Here is a 15,859-nt window from a genome sequence, read left to right as displayed (position 1 = left end):
TCATCTTCAAAGCTTTGGATAAATATTAACTGCTCATCCCTCTACCAGCCCTGGGAAGCACTGCAGGGGAGTCTTTTAGGAGAGAAAACAGGGACACAGAGAAAGAGACCTCATCTTCAGGACCAGCAAAGTATCAGGCACACTAACTAACTGGGGAGCACGAGTAGTGCGCTACGCTGACTTTTAGCACATTCACTACTCGTGCTCCCTGGCTGTGCAATGGCAATTACCCTGGGGTTAACACAACAAATGCTGCGATTGTTACTCGTGCTCCCTGGCTGTGCAATGGCAACTACCCTGCGGTTAACACAACAAATGCTGCGATTGGTTTTTTTTTCCTCCAAAGGAAATCAGTATCACGGTCAAAAATGAAAATTCACATCTGACTGTGGCTGTTGGTTTTGTTGAACCTGGAGCATGTAGGTCCCTCCTCCCTTCAGAACACAACAATGTCAGGAATGAGCCGCGGAACGGAACAAGCATCTCTGTTCTCCAAACACGTGCTGATGGTCCCGGTGAAGTCATCTTTAGTTGAACTTGTTTAGAGCCAACATTTTTGTTGAGAGAAAAATATGGAAGTGGTATTTAATTTTTTTTTTGTTTCCAGCTTGTGGTTAAAACAAAGTTTTATTTAGCAATACATCTTTGGCATGAACAATTCATACTACAAACCTACTGCAGAGATAAAGAGACTGATCCTTGTTCTGTGTAACTCTTAAGAAAGAAGGAACTGTATGGAATGTAAAAAGGCTGGGATGGCCTTCAGCACATCATTCTTCCCCAAGCTAATGGATCTGAGGCACAGCCAAACCCGCTTCCCAAGTTCTCACACAACTACCAGAAGGAGCTGAGCGGTCTCACTTGTACAAACCACCATGAACAGCACACAGGTGATATGTGCAAGGAAAAAAACCTCAAATACAGTAACATGTCCAGCAGAGAAAAACCATTTAGATGCAGGACATTTTATTAAGCAAAAGATAACAAAACCATCACTACAGACTTGCTGCCTTCTAACTTTTTCTTCTATTACTTGTTCCTTATCCTTAGCCTTGGGATTTTTTTAAAGAGCCATTATAAGATAGTTCAGGTATCAAGTTTGCAGACTTCAAAGAAAAACCATGAAAAGCTGAGCTGTCAAAATTAATTGAAGAGAAAAGCCCTTTACTGTAACATCTGACAGCTTATGCACTGCTTCGCTGTCATCTGGCATGACGAGAAGGAAGTCAGAGGAGTAAAAATAGTAGAAGTGGGTAACCTTACTTCACCATTGGGTTTGCGAATGGCAACGAACAGCCAGCACACTGAGCGAGTGAATCAGATGGTTAGCAATCTTCCACTCTTCCTAAACCACAGCGTAACCACGATGACTTAAATAAAACTCCAAACAAGTCATTTTTAAGGTGACAACACTCCTTTAAATCTGCAAAAACATTCCCATGGCCAATTATTCTCAGAAATATGAGCAAGCAGGAAACACGCACACGCAGGGCGTGCCTGACCTAATTCCACAGTCTACTACTTTAGAACAAGATGGATTTCTAATCCATCCTCACACCTTTCAGAAAAGTTTAGCCTTGCTTTAATTTCTTAAAACTTATCCTTGGAACATGCCAAAAGCTTCTGTAAACATAAAAGCAGAAAAACAAATTAGCAATGATTGAATTTGTTCTCTGGAGAGAAAAAGGGAAATCTCACAGGTTTAAGATAAACAACGAGAAGCATTTCCTGTACGTAAGGATTAGCAAACCAGTATAGGGTAGATCTAAACCACAGCAGGGACTGCAGCACAGAGATACCGCAGCCAGGAGAGATCTGCTGGCCAAGGCTTCGCTGTGCCATACGCAACGCGTCGATTTGCCAGGCCAGATGCAGCCCAGCTGGATCAGTCCCGTCACACGGTGGAGTTACTAAACCTGGCCTCGCTCATGTAGTACCCACCAGTCAACATCCACTGTCTCTCAACTGGTCTGCTCTTGTGCATCCTAGACAATTTTAGAATCAGGTTAAGTAAAAAAGCAGCAAAGTTGCTATGAAAAAATGTCATATCGGCAAGTAAGCAGCAATCCAACTTTCTAATTTCCATTAAAACTTATTTGCTTTTAATCATTAGATATATACTTTCCCAGAAGGAGTCAGGAAGAGCAAAAAAAAAAACCTAAACTCAGGCTGCTGGTCAGCTTAGTTCAGTGGCAATAAAAATTCCTCAGGCGCAGGGAAGCATTCCAGAGGGCAGAACAAGAATAATCCAACCGTTAGAAAGAAAGGTGAAAACTAAAACTTTCGGCTCTATTAAGGATTGAGAACAGATCTGGGGTCTCATTCTGTAAATATGATGGAAATCCACTGAAAACAGCAGGTTTGAATTTGCATGAATAAGACTGGAGTCAAACCCGAGGAATTTTGGCCCCAGCTTCTGTTCATACCCACACCTGTAAGTTGGGAGTCCCTGGAGATTTTAAAAAATAAAATGGTGAAAGTACAAAAAGGAAATAGCATAGAAGGGCACTGGAAAAAAAAAAAGAAACAAACCCAAACCTGCCAGGCTGTGCCTGCTCCAGTCTCGACAGAGCTTCCTGTCTTGTGGTCTGCTTTGCTCCCTTCTGCATTCCCAGCAAGGGAAACAGCACCATTGGGAAACCGGAAAAGACAAAACAAGTATAAAACCTGCCTCTTAAAACACATTTTCAGAATAAATTGCATAAAACTCCTCTAGAGTTTAAAATGCAAGAAGCTGCCTTGCCTTTTACAAGGAGTAAACACAAGCCTATTGCTTTTTTATCTACTAAAAAATAAAAGGGAGTTGATGAGCCCACACTGTCAGTATTACAGTCAACATTAGAAGAAAGGCACTTCTAAAGCTGCTAAATATCCTGCTTTTAAATCCTCCTCCCTGCTTTCAGCCCAATTCTACAGTCCTTAAACATTTTAAGACTCAGAGGGTCTCATTCTCACAGCAGGTGGGGTTTTTGGTCTTAGGTTTTTTTTTTTTTTTTAAGGTATTTTCCAGTTGTTGAGTACAGATCTGGTTCCTCATTACCACATCTCTTTTAAGCACAAGACTTGTCAGTTTTTATTCTCTTCCAGAGGGTGAAGGGCCATGGGTGAAGTCTCACACAAGCCGGGAAGCCAGTGTCACCAGCGTACCTTCCAGCACAAGGGTCTGAGCCCCAATGATGCTCGTGACACTTGGCAGATTGAGGGTTGGCCACTCAGTGGCAGCTGTAGATACACCTGTACCCCAGGAGAACAACATAAAAGCGCCTTCACCCAAATTGCATCAGATAGAAAATCTACCTGGAGCCTTTAACGTGCTTTTCTCATACCTGCTAATGGTCCTTGCTTCCATTTCTGCTATAGACTCGGACGTAACCAGACAATAAAAGGGTGATTTATAGGTTGAACGAGCACGGGCACATTACAAAGGGCTGTTCCCTTGTTCTGAAATAACTCTATCAACATACACTGGATTCATTTTCCATCTGGCTTCGCAATATAGATGGAAAATCATGTCCAGCAGGACTGATGCAATGCAGGACAGCCTGCAGACTCTGGCAAGAGACAGCAAGAAGGCTGATGAAACGCTCGATTGTTTTCTCCTATTCTGTGCATAGTACTTCACTGTTAGCAACGGTTACAGACTCACTCGCTTACTTGAGTCTTAACAAAAATCCACTGTTTCTACAAATGCAATTCAAAACTAGAGCCCGCAGTACGGTTTTGATGTTGTAACGCTCCACATCCACGCCTTGATTTACGACTCGCACTCACCGGGTCCTCCTGAACTGCCTGCGCTGGGTTTCCACGCCGAAAGCTCACGATCGTCGCTGATGGCACTGACCCACATCAGCGCCCCACTGACAGCACCATTTCTTTTGCCAGCCTGTAATCACCAAGCCTAAGACATGCAGAAAACTCATGGAGATTTATGAACTTGAAGTAAACTATTACAGGCTTTTCCAAAATAGGAAAGTTCTACCGTGGCAGCCTCATCAACCGGAATAGACAAAGTGCATCCACTAATGTCCTACCACTGGGTGTCTCAGAAGGGAACAAAATTTCTGAATAAGGTTAATGCTTTGCTAGGGCTATTTCCACCCCGTGAGGCTCACAGGTACCCGTGTTAAAGAGCACAACCACGCCACCTATAAAGGCTGTTTCCACTATTCCCCTATTGGCTTAAAGACAGTCATCTGAAAAATTTAGAATTCTTATATTTGATCCATGTAAAGAGCTTAACACTATAGTAGTGGCAGCTTTGCTAGTGCTATCTGACTCAATACAGTTAGCAATTTAAATAAAGGTGGCCACGGCAATATAGAATATATACCTCCTCTCTAGGCAGAAGGATGGAGCATTCAGATCTGAGCAGGGTAAGGGGAAAAACCTGGCAAAAGATGAGCTGTTGCAAATATAAGCAGGATCATCTTTAGAGACAGGAAAAACAAATATTCCCCTGCTAAAATACATATCGCTGCACTAAATAAAGTTTTAAGCCAGGTGACACCTATGAGCTACACTTTGTCTTCACCTGTGTGAGATTAAGGTACAAATACTTCTGTAAAAATCTTCAGCAGAGGCAACAGCAGCAGACAATAGTTTTGCCCTGTATTCTCTGTTCCACCATTTTCTGCAGAGCAAGTCCTACCTTAACCCTTTAGACTATAAAATGCTATTTTTCTTTCTCAATTTTTCTTCTTAGGCAGTTAACTTGGTTTCAAACTCCCAGCAATTCCCACATCTACACTACAAGAAGCCATGCTTCTCAATGATGTTATATAAAAAGCATCAGAAAACAGTATTTCTGAGAAGGCTTTAACCCCAAATCCAATGTATCTGCAGCCATCAGAACTCCTGACCAGCAATAATCACCCCCATTTCCTATCGGAGCTCTGGAGCAAACCCTCTGCCAAGCAGCCCCTCTCCAACACCACAGCTCCTTACTTACTGGCGGCTCATATGTTCTCAGCGCTACCAGCACCCAAATCCTGAAATCCTTTAAGAGAGGGAAGCACTAAGTCACAGCAAAGCCTCCCAATTTAAACTGTTTGTGCAGCACTGGTCACTCCCCCAAAGCCCAGATGTCTGATTCATGTAAATATTTCAGCTTAAAAGTCCCCGTTCCTCCACCCCCCCCAGCTGATTCATGAAAAGTTGGAATATAAAAATCTGTATCGTAACAAAGAACTTTACTTTAAGCTTCCTCTTTTCAGCAAAAGCCCCTCAAAAATCTCTCTCCGCAGGTTCCTGGTTCAGCCTGGTTTTGCGGGGATCACAGGGTAGAAAAGACAGAGATTATTAACCCCTTGATGCCATATGGTTACCTACCTACACTCCTGCCACACACCCCTTACGCAGGCAGAAAGGAATTAACTACCAAAATTTCCGAATATGTACATTACCATGGATTCCCGAGTCCAGAAGACCTTGGACTTGGGCCCAAACAAATGTACAGTAACTGAGGATAAAATGAGTTATTTCGATACATCTGTGCCCACGAGATGCATTGCCAGTGACCCCAATAAGCAGCACCACCTTCTCTGGGTGCTCGGGTGCCTACGCACAGCGCTGCAGAGGCGTTACGCATTTCTGGCACCTGGAAATGTTACTCTCTCTCAGTTCAAATGTTAAATCAATCTGTTCTGTTGCTCTTAGTGCTTTCCCCTTTGGATTACCCAGAGACTGCTCCAAACCCAACTTCACAGAACAGAATTAAATATCTCACATACCATCAATCATATAGAATTCTTAATGCAAACAGAGCCTGAAGAAGTCAGAAACTATTTTTATCCTGACTCATGACAGTGACAAAGCATGTCTGTGTACTGATAAGTTTTCAAGTCTGATCATTACATTGCTCCTGATTAATGAAAGGTGCCTTTAGAGATCTCTTAAAAACCAATCAACCCAACATAATAAAACCAAGTTGTCACCAATTTACTAACTCACTCATGTTTGTACAGTACATTGGTACAATCTATTGCAAGCACGTGTTATTATATTTGGTTTGGGGGCAAGCTTTTAATTCTTTAATGCCCAATTATCTAGTCTGGGCAGATACAGGTGCAATAAAGCACCTGGAGCCTGTTAAGGAGGGTGGGCGGTTGTAAAGAAAGAGCAACAGCCTCTAATCACGAAGGCATTTGTCCCACACCAGCAGCTTGCCACCCTTCAGGACTCTGAAAACCCACCCAGAGCACACAGCACTCAACATCAAGGCAGCTTGTTGCACTTTCAAATCACGCAGAGGAGCATTCACCCCAAAAATCAGCAAGGAGGAGACAGCAGGGTACAAATGAACATTTCAGCTCACACCTCAGGGGCTGATCGCACCCTAACCCCCTCCTGTCCCATCACCGCAGGGACGGTAGGACACAGGACAGCCAGACACTGCACACAGCCTCTGAAGCCCACTGCTCAGAGCTGTTGCCACCATCAACCCGCAACATGGACCTGCCATGCAGGGTCCCACCACACAGCCCGCAGCACCGTGAAGGATAAACCACCCTGTTTGCTTCTGGCAGAGCAACTCTCCAGTGCGGATCCTCTCGAGATGAGGATTGTTATATTTAAGAATCAGCGTACGCTGAAAACCACAACGGTTTTAATACGAGTGGGTTATTTTACAGGAGAACATTGCCTGAGACAATATTCAGACTAAACCAAAATTCCTCTCCTCATCTGAGCTTTTACTTTCCTACAGAAAGTTTGTTGATGCTTCACCCATAGCAAAAAGCACCTACTTGCTTTGACTCTTATTTTAGAAAGACCGTGAGCAGCTTAAACTCCACCTTCCTTTTTTCTCTGGAAGGGATCCCAACAAGTAACTGCTAACTCCTTCCCAGCTCCTCTGCTACAACTCCAACTGCCATTCATTTTTAACCAATTACATAGCAGCAGCTTGAAAAACTAACAATAGATGGCAGATTTTTGAAAGCTGAATGCAGTTACAGCAGCTATTCACCAAAGAGATTTCAGAATAACAGAGCAGACAGCGTAAAAAAAATTAAAAAAGCAGGGGAAGCTGCACACTGATTAATGAAATGCAATTACATTTGAAAGTAAATCTTCAAGTCCTGAAAAAACAGTTCATCTGTACTGCAGTCAGGAGGAGCTCAGAGCTTACTGATGGACCTGAAGAAGTTCCGATCCACCTACACACCTCTGCCTCTGTCTCAGGGCCTGACGGAGGGCTGTGGAATTGGGACAGGAATGGGGAGAGGGCACAGCGCAGCGAGCCAGCCCCCCCCTGCAGCACAGGGCTGCACCGCTGTCACTGATCAGAGGTCCAGCAGCAGTTTGTGTCCAGTGCTGAAGAGCAGGACCAGCTTGGCAACACTCAAGTATCATAACCCTGCAGAGGAGATCTTTACCTAACTTTGCTTTTTTTCTTTACCTAACCTTTGAGGTAGGCTGGCATGGGATCCCTGCCAGCGTGGCTATCTGGCATCCCCACGAGGCATCGCCGTATCTCGCCACAGCAGTGCACAGGGCTGGAGGCCAGCTCAGATAAAGCCACGGAAGGGACAGCTGTCCTGTCCAGCCGCAGGGCTGAGACACTCCTGACGAGCTGAGGCACGAGGAAAGGGAAGAGCAGCAGCGCTGTGTGTAGAAACAAGGGAGTTCTCTGAATTGAGCAAGTTGTTTAATTCACATTAAGATACAGACAACAACACAAAGCCAAAAAACCATCAGGCCTAGGTTTTAGAGTGGAGCCGCATTAGCAAACTCTGCAAGCAATACTAAAGTAATCTGAAACCAAAATAAACAGAAGAGTTTTCTTTAGCCCAATTGCAGCTCTTCAGGAAAGCACATCTTGATTTATTTTTAGGGAGGCAAGAGCAGGGGCTAAAATTTCTGCTAGGTAAAGCCAACCATTAGCACTGCGTCAATTTATGTCAGCAGAGAACCTGATACCTTATTTTCTAGAACTGGAAAAACATCTTGCTCAAGATTTCAAAACAACTAAGGTTTACAATGGTACATTGGCAAGACACCTCCTGCTTTGTTTACATGTCTGGATAAATATTTGACATGTCAAGGATAGTTATAACACTTTCTAAGAATATTCCATTACATTCTTTCTCATATGACTAATAATTCTTTCACAAAAATATTTGGCTAGTCTCATGTTTCAGCAAAATTAGCCAGGAACTGTAGCCATATTTTGTGGAAGTTTAAAAAAGGGAAAATACCACCAACAAAAAAAATAATTGAAAAAGCAGGAACGATGCCTATTCCAACACCCATAATGAGGTGTTCGTGCAGAGGAAAGGTGCCCATTTGGGCACTGAATAAGGTCACTCTTGAACACCGAAGGTTCTAAAGTTGAAATGTGTTCCAGAACAGTCCATTCTGGCTCATTTTTAATTTGAGAAGCAAGCAACCCATCAATATTCTAACCAAAATTGCAGCTGGCTTTGTGAAAGTTTATCTCAAAGACAACAAGCAAAAGAAAAGACTAGGATTTTAAAAAATTGATTATTTTAAGGAAACAGTCTTCAAAGTCTGCCCTTGTGAAGAATATTCAACTCCAAGAGATTTACAAATAAATTAGCATATTCCAGTAGCAGAGCTTATGCATGATTTTACTAAATCCTTGACAAGAAGATGGGTCTTACAGTGGAGCCTGCTAATTAAAGGGTCTATTAATGTACAAAGAAGCTCTCTCTAACCCTAGGATTTCAACTCAATCCTGATCAAACACAACCAAAACACTGACATTTTAGAGCTCTTACCGTGGACTGCATGAAATGTTTGCTATTTTCAGCCTGGCTGGCAACCGGACAAGACACTTACAAAGAACTACCATCACTAAGTGAACCTCTTGGTGGTAAACCCAGAGCAAAACTCACATGGGCAGAAGGCTCAGCACGCTCAATACCAGCTTCTTCCAGCCCCGTCTGCGGGACACGGCCAGGGCAGCACGAGGGTGCTGGTACGCTCACTGTCAGGGCTCCAGCTGCTCGGGGGATGAGTAAAGCCTTTAAGTCTCCCGGCTGTCAATCTGTCTGGCCTGAGTTCACAGGAGGTTTTGGTTTGAATTGTTATTTTCAATTCAGCTGTAACAGTCTCCTAATTAAAGATAGCACTAAGTGTCTGCAACACGCAGGGTGAGAGACTGGAGAAGAGGCTATTTTCTGCGTTAAGAATAGTTTCATCTCTCAGAAATGCAATAATTCCGACTCTACAAGTGGTGAAATGGCATTTCCCATAGTTGTCCACAACACCTTTAAAATGGTCTGGAAATGACTTAACAGCCCAAATTGAAGACAGATACAGATGCCCCAGCCACGGCATATTAACCAATTTTCTGAAAACAATTGAGAGTTTCAAAACCAGCTCTTAAAAGCAGAGGCTCACCCCATGATCCTGGCAAGGAACATTTTGTAACAGGGACATTTGACAGACAGGGTCCCATTTAAATATAGCACAGCCCTAACGCACTAAGCTCTCCACAGCTTGCTAACTACCAGTAAACAGAAATCCAGTTTCCCCCTTGCTCAGCCCACACTAGGTATCAGACATAATTAGCCTGGTTTCACTTCAGTATCTCGCACAGCACGTTCCAAGTGAACCATCTCGTAACCAGCTGTTTATCACTGCTCCTTGAGTCTGACAGCAAACCCGCACGTAAATGCATTTCCTCGCTATCAAATACATTCATTTAGGTCTTTCTGAGAGAGCCACATCACGCAGCCCTGCGAGGGGGCTGCCATCTCCGGCAGGCTGGGAGCAGTGACGCAGAGCTGAGTCACAGCGACCTTTTCATACCGCTCACCAGCGGCCAGAACAGCACGTCTGACCACAGCCTCACCAGGACGTTTGAAAACCAACAGGCTGGTGCGGGGAGGGGGCTGGACACATGCTCAGGCCCCGTTACGCGATCTGAAATGGGAACTGTTCTGGGAAGGGATAAGGAGAAAGCTCCAACCCTACCTGCTGCTCACACGTGCCCAGGAAATGTGCAGGATCAATATTTTTCTCCATTAGTGCAACATCCGAATCAATGGCTTTCGATCATACTCAAAGAAGGTTTTCAATTGCTGTGTGCTACGGCTTGATCCAGAGATAAGCAGCATTAAGGGTAAAAGCTAAAACCTGTCTCGTCTGAAATGACTCAAACACCATCTCGTTTACACACCATAAGAATGGATCTCATAGAAACTGTGGAGAGGAGAAAAAACTTGATGTTTTGAGGCGCCTTATATTAAGCTAAACCATTTCACAAATATACCCAAATCATCTGCTTTGAACATCACCGAGTAATCTTACGGTCCTTCATATTTCAACTTGGTCTGTTTGAAAGGAAAAAATAACAAAATAGATCCTAGAGAAAGTAAAAGGAAAAAGATTGTGCTCATATATATTAGAGAAAATCCTGAGATTTAACGAAACAAATTGTAACAGCAAATCAGCCCTTACGGAAATTGAAAGAGTCTATGTTTCTTTTCCATTCCTTAGTTGGCCTCCTGAACAAAACCACAAGAAATGAGGCAAACTTTTTGCAAACCTCCACAGGCTCCTTTCCCAACACGTGCAGTAAAGTATTTTTCTAAAAACCTTATTTGTATAAAAGGCCTTTGCTACCGCAAGCATCCATCTCCTGAACCTGTATCAGCCACCAGCACCTGAGGAAGGGCAGTCTTCTCAAAAGTTGTTAGGCTACAAGGAGGTTTGCAAGTGCCTGCCAGAACATTTATGTCAATGGCTTAGAGAACTCATTCATAACTACCAACTGCTACAGCAGATAACATTCCAGGCAGACGTAACCTTTTCCATGGCTAGAGATTACACACTGCCATAATTTTTAATCCACTCACCCAGAGGAAGAAGAAATTAGCTAGCTTTCACCTATGTTAAAACTTCATTACTCTGCTTTCCTCTGTTATTTTTTTCCAGTTATGTTGAACTAGCAGATGATACTAACCACGTGTGAACTGGGAGACTTGGAAAACCCACCCAGCTAATTTCCAGTCCTACTAGAAAATCTGTTGCTGCAGCCGCTGTGAACAGTGTCTCTCTTCTTGCCTTTTCCCTACTCACCTCCTTTGTGAACTTTCCACTCCAGTTTCTCCAAGTTCTCAGAACATGCTGAGTGAGAACTGCAGTCATTCCAGTTATAAACCAGATACCACCTAGAGAAAAATAACATCAACAATTATTAAACTGAGAAAATTGCTGAAGTTGACGTATGTGCTTAACCAAGACCATTAACAGGACGTCCTACGGCATCACGGGGACTCACAGATTATTTTCAGGAAACATCACCAGCTGTTACCCCAGTGGAGTGAGCCATGGGCTGGGCTCCAAGAGACCCACCTACACTTTCTAGACCTAGAATTATATCTATTGAGGAAACCCTTCTTTTATTAAATCTGGCCTCGCTATTTTTGCCTGCCTCATCTGTTTTTCAAAACTATGTTGCCAAAACTTTACATACCAGCAGCATTACCTGTCAGCAGCAATCACCCATTGCAATACACTTTCCTACTGCTGCCACAAGAGCAGCTGCCACTGGACTGGAGTGTTCTCGCACGACCCTGTTGTGATAAGCATTACGCACGAGGTTCAGTTCCGCTACTTTTACGGCTGCCAAGCTCTACTTCCTTCTGCAAACTCTGATTCAATGGACTGAACCACCACATCCCAACACACGGGTCAGGGACGTAGCGCTATTTTATGAGACCTAGCTGGTAGCTGCGTTCGTTTCCCTGTTCTTGTAACACACACTTTTGCCACTGAAAGTATGACTAATAAATTTTAATCTGTATTATTTGTCCCCAAATCCCAAAGGCAGACCTGACACACACAGAGCTGTGCTCTCATTTCTCTATCTTCACTCAATTTCCTTCATCTCTTTTTTTTTTGTTTTTCAGTTCTTTTGTCTATTTCAGGATTGGATCCCAGGCAGATTTTATTCTCAGAGTAAATTGCTGACTAGTTCCGCAGTCACTCTGACAGTGGGATACACACGACCTGTTACAATTTAGAGTTCACAAGGGTTATTACTATATTTGCATGTTCAGAAGCAAAACTGATGCAATGAGTGAACATTCCCCCACTCAGGAGCAATCAGCAGATTAACATAATTTTTAATACCTGCACGTAACACGTTTGAGGTTGTTCTGAGAACAAAAGCCAGAGAAAAAACAAAGCCACTGACTGCTGACACAATTACTGGATGTTCAACTTCAGCGACTACAACCCATAGTCAATGTCTCTTCTAAGACTAACAGCCATCGATTTTACTTCTCAATTTCAGGCCAGTGCTCAGGAAACAGCTGCCCTTCACAAGTCCGAGCCCTCCTTTGTGCTCTGACAAGCAGAGCAAAAAAAATACACAGGCCAGTGTATGATCTCTGCTCAGGTCAGGGGACCCACCACGACCACAAATGAGAACCTGAACGAGAGACAGGAGGAGGAACTGCCAAGAAAGCTGATGAAATGGGCCATAGGGAAGACAATTCTTCTGTTACTTACAGCATCTGTAATTATTTCTCTGTAATAGACTTCTGAAACACGCCCATGTGAAAGCCCACTTGGCTCTGCCTTTGTGGTTCTGCCATGTTACAGCCCAGCCTCGTTCGGTCACCAGCCTGGTGCGAAGGGATTCCACTCACCAGTTCCATGGGTATGGGCCAACAAGGTCTTGGTTAAATAAAAACACACCTCCCCACCACTTCTAGTCCCAAGACTACAGGACATATCCCTCACATCTGCCTTCCTATAATAACCCCATTCTCTGGAAAGCTGGATATCCTTTGACCCTCACAAAATTTCAGAACGTCAGAATCAGCAACCTGAAATCAGAGGAGCTTTCATCACCACTTTGGCCAAGTCTCCCCAAAAGCGATCCTCTAGCTAAATTTACTTTCCATTAAGCAATTCATGTCAAAATCAGGAGATCCTTTAGACAGCTGAAGTGGCCTTTGTCAGCAGGCACCAATTCAGCATTTTTCCTGTAAAGAAAGAGCTCTTTATCCACACACTCCTCTGGGATCTCTAAGCAGAATGCAGCAGTCCCAGAGAAGCTCACTTTGCATTCATTAAACAGGGTTTTACCTCCTAGTAGGAGGAAGAGTTTCTGACCCTGGCTTTGGCAGGAACGTGTAACTAAGCAAGACTGCACAGCTACCTGCTATTCCAGGTCTCTGCAAGTCTCCTTCCTGAAGTTACCTGGCTGCTGAGTCAGCCTGTCATCACGCAGTGACTTTCCTAACACGACTGCAACTCTGTGACGCAATTATTAACACAGCACCACTGCTACCCGCTGCTTGGCCAATATTCCTTTGTGATCACAGCAAAAGGGGACAGAGGTGCTGTTAATTGCTACACCACACTGAAGTCTTATAACAAATTCACTACAAAGGGTGAATTATTATTTACCTTTCTCTACCCCTAAATTTTCTACTTAGGGGTTTTCAGGTATTTAAAGTGGAGTTAACAGCAATCCTTTTCAACGATATTACACTCTGCTTCCTTTGACTACGTGCTGCGCTGTGGACTAAGCACTTGGCTGCCTGTCATGGGCACATGGAACGAGTTCAAGATGAGATCGAGGGACAAACACATCCTAGCATGCCCCAAACTTTGTGCTAAAAGCATCAGCTCATAAACCCAGACACAATTCTTACTTCTCAGGACCTGTAAAGACAGACTGAATTCTCACACACAAAAAAAGTTACAATATCCTGAACAGAAAACTCAAAGCAGGTGGTTAGGAGACCTCCTGGACTCCGAGAGGGCAAGACTGAACATGCCGTGATGTGAAGGCACCTCAAAAAGCCTGTGGGGAGATCAGATTTGTGATCAAATCAGCTAAAGGGAGAAGGTTACTCAGTTCTGATGGTTAAAAATCCTTTGGGGAAGGAAACAAAGATTATTGCTGTGTATAGCTCCAGTAAGGCTGCCTACCTCTTGAGCGTAGAAAAATAAAGCGTAACACTGAGTAATTTCATGCTGGATGCATCCAACAAACTTGGCCACATTCATATGGATCATAGATGATCCATTTCTGTTAGCACAATTATGACCAGTGATGAGGCTTCCCATTTTTGGGGCTCTCAAATTGTTACCTTGCCTTGCACTCAAGAAAACCTGTCACATAACCTTTCAAGGAAAAAAAACAACCAACCACAAAATTCCAACCACTTCCCCTGCCCGTAGGTACACACAATCTACATCAAGCAGCTCAAACATCTTTGCTGAAACGTCTTTCTCACCACTGTGGAGAAGTAGATAAATCACTATTTTGGTCCTTTCAGCTACAACTTCTTCCAGGTAGTCACCTGCAGCTTGACTGCGCCCACTGAAGTCCACTCAACTTCACAGAGAATAGCTACCAAAGAGAAAAATCCCCAAAATAAAACCATGCGATCAAATCCTACCAGAAAGATCATTCTTTTAAAGCCCAAATCAAACAGAAAACTCATCCCCTTCAACACTAGCAGCAACAGACCAGACTGAAAAAGATCAAAAAACATTTTATGTGTTGCAAGTAAGTCTATCTTGAAACCAACACCAATTCAGCTAACTCACCGCACACCTACTTCCACGAAAGCGTAACTTACCTCAACCTGCTCTTAACTGCTTTAGGATAAGCTGAAATAAGTCTGGACATGGCCTTCTGCACAGGTTTCACTTAGGATTAGTCTACATAAACTGCTCCATTTCAATCATAAGATTAAACCGTAGAAGACCCTCTAACGTGGATGTTTTTATAAAAAAAAAAAAAAGACAATTATGTCAATATAAGGAATTGTTGTACAGCCTGCTTTTTTGCAAAAGAGCATTTTTTTTAGTGATATAAGTTCATACAGGCTGTGAACAGTATCAGTCTATTTATTTTATTAAAAGGTAACTGTTTCACGAAATAAAATTGCTCCAGTGTAATAAAGGCACAGGTGAATCCAGTCTGAAGAATAATAACTAACAACTCTTTACAAGAAGCTTTGCTTACAGACTAACCCACAGTTTCTGAGCACAGTAATTCCCTGTGTTGATGCTTACACCACTGAAAATGCTTCTGTGAACCAAGGCAGAAGTACTTAAAACCCTTAAATCCAGGTGACTGACAGCAGCGCAGTCTCACAGCCCAGGCACTGGGGTAAACCAGGACACACCTCAAAACGGGGAGCTGAGCCTTCCTGTGGATTCCCCAGACACAACCTCCTTCCGATTAACAGTTCGCAACTGCTGCTAATGCCAGCAGGAAGGACTGTGACTTTGCGGTGAGGATAAGGCAGGGAGCACAGGTGGATTTTCTGCCTTAAAGCCATAACCTACTGCTACACCAGGATTGGGTTTGCAGCAACCCTGGAAAAGTAATTGAAAACGCTCTCCCTACAGAGGTGTGTTCTCAGCCTTCCAGGGTTATGCCCAAGACTGTTAGTGTTATTATTACCCCTTCCCTGAAAAGCCTAAGGTCGCTGAGAAGGCTGTACAGAGAGAATAAAAGCAGGATCAGAGCTGGGGAAGTCCCAATGTGAAAAGGTGCCTGTGAGCAGAGACAGGCAGAGGTCTCACCTACTGCATCTGGTTAGGGGAAAACCCCTTAGATCCTCCTGCTTCCATTCAAAGCATAGGGGGGCCAGAAAGGAGGGAGGAAAGGGAAGGTAGACCCAAGCCCAAAAACACGCTTAAAAATAACACACCAGCCTACCATCCCAAAACACACGTAGGAGGGCAGCCTGACCAACCAGCACCCTGAGCGTAGGACGTCTCCTGCCCCAGGGGTGCTGGCCACAAGCAGCAGCCTCACCAAAGGGCACTGGGCATGGTCCAGGCCCCGAGGTCCCCTACACAGCACCAGGGAAATGGGTAATGGGTCAAAGCTGCAGGGAGGCAGCCCCAACTC

This window comes from Pterocles gutturalis, unplaced genomic scaffold (assembly GCF_000699245.1).
Source record: "Pterocles gutturalis isolate BGI_N339 unplaced genomic scaffold, ASM69924v1 scaffold3917, whole genome shotgun sequence".
NCBI classification, from domain to species: domain Eukaryota; kingdom Metazoa; phylum Chordata; class Aves; order Pterocliformes; family Pteroclidae; genus Pterocles; species Pterocles gutturalis.
Note: the sequence above shows the minus strand (reverse complement) of the source record.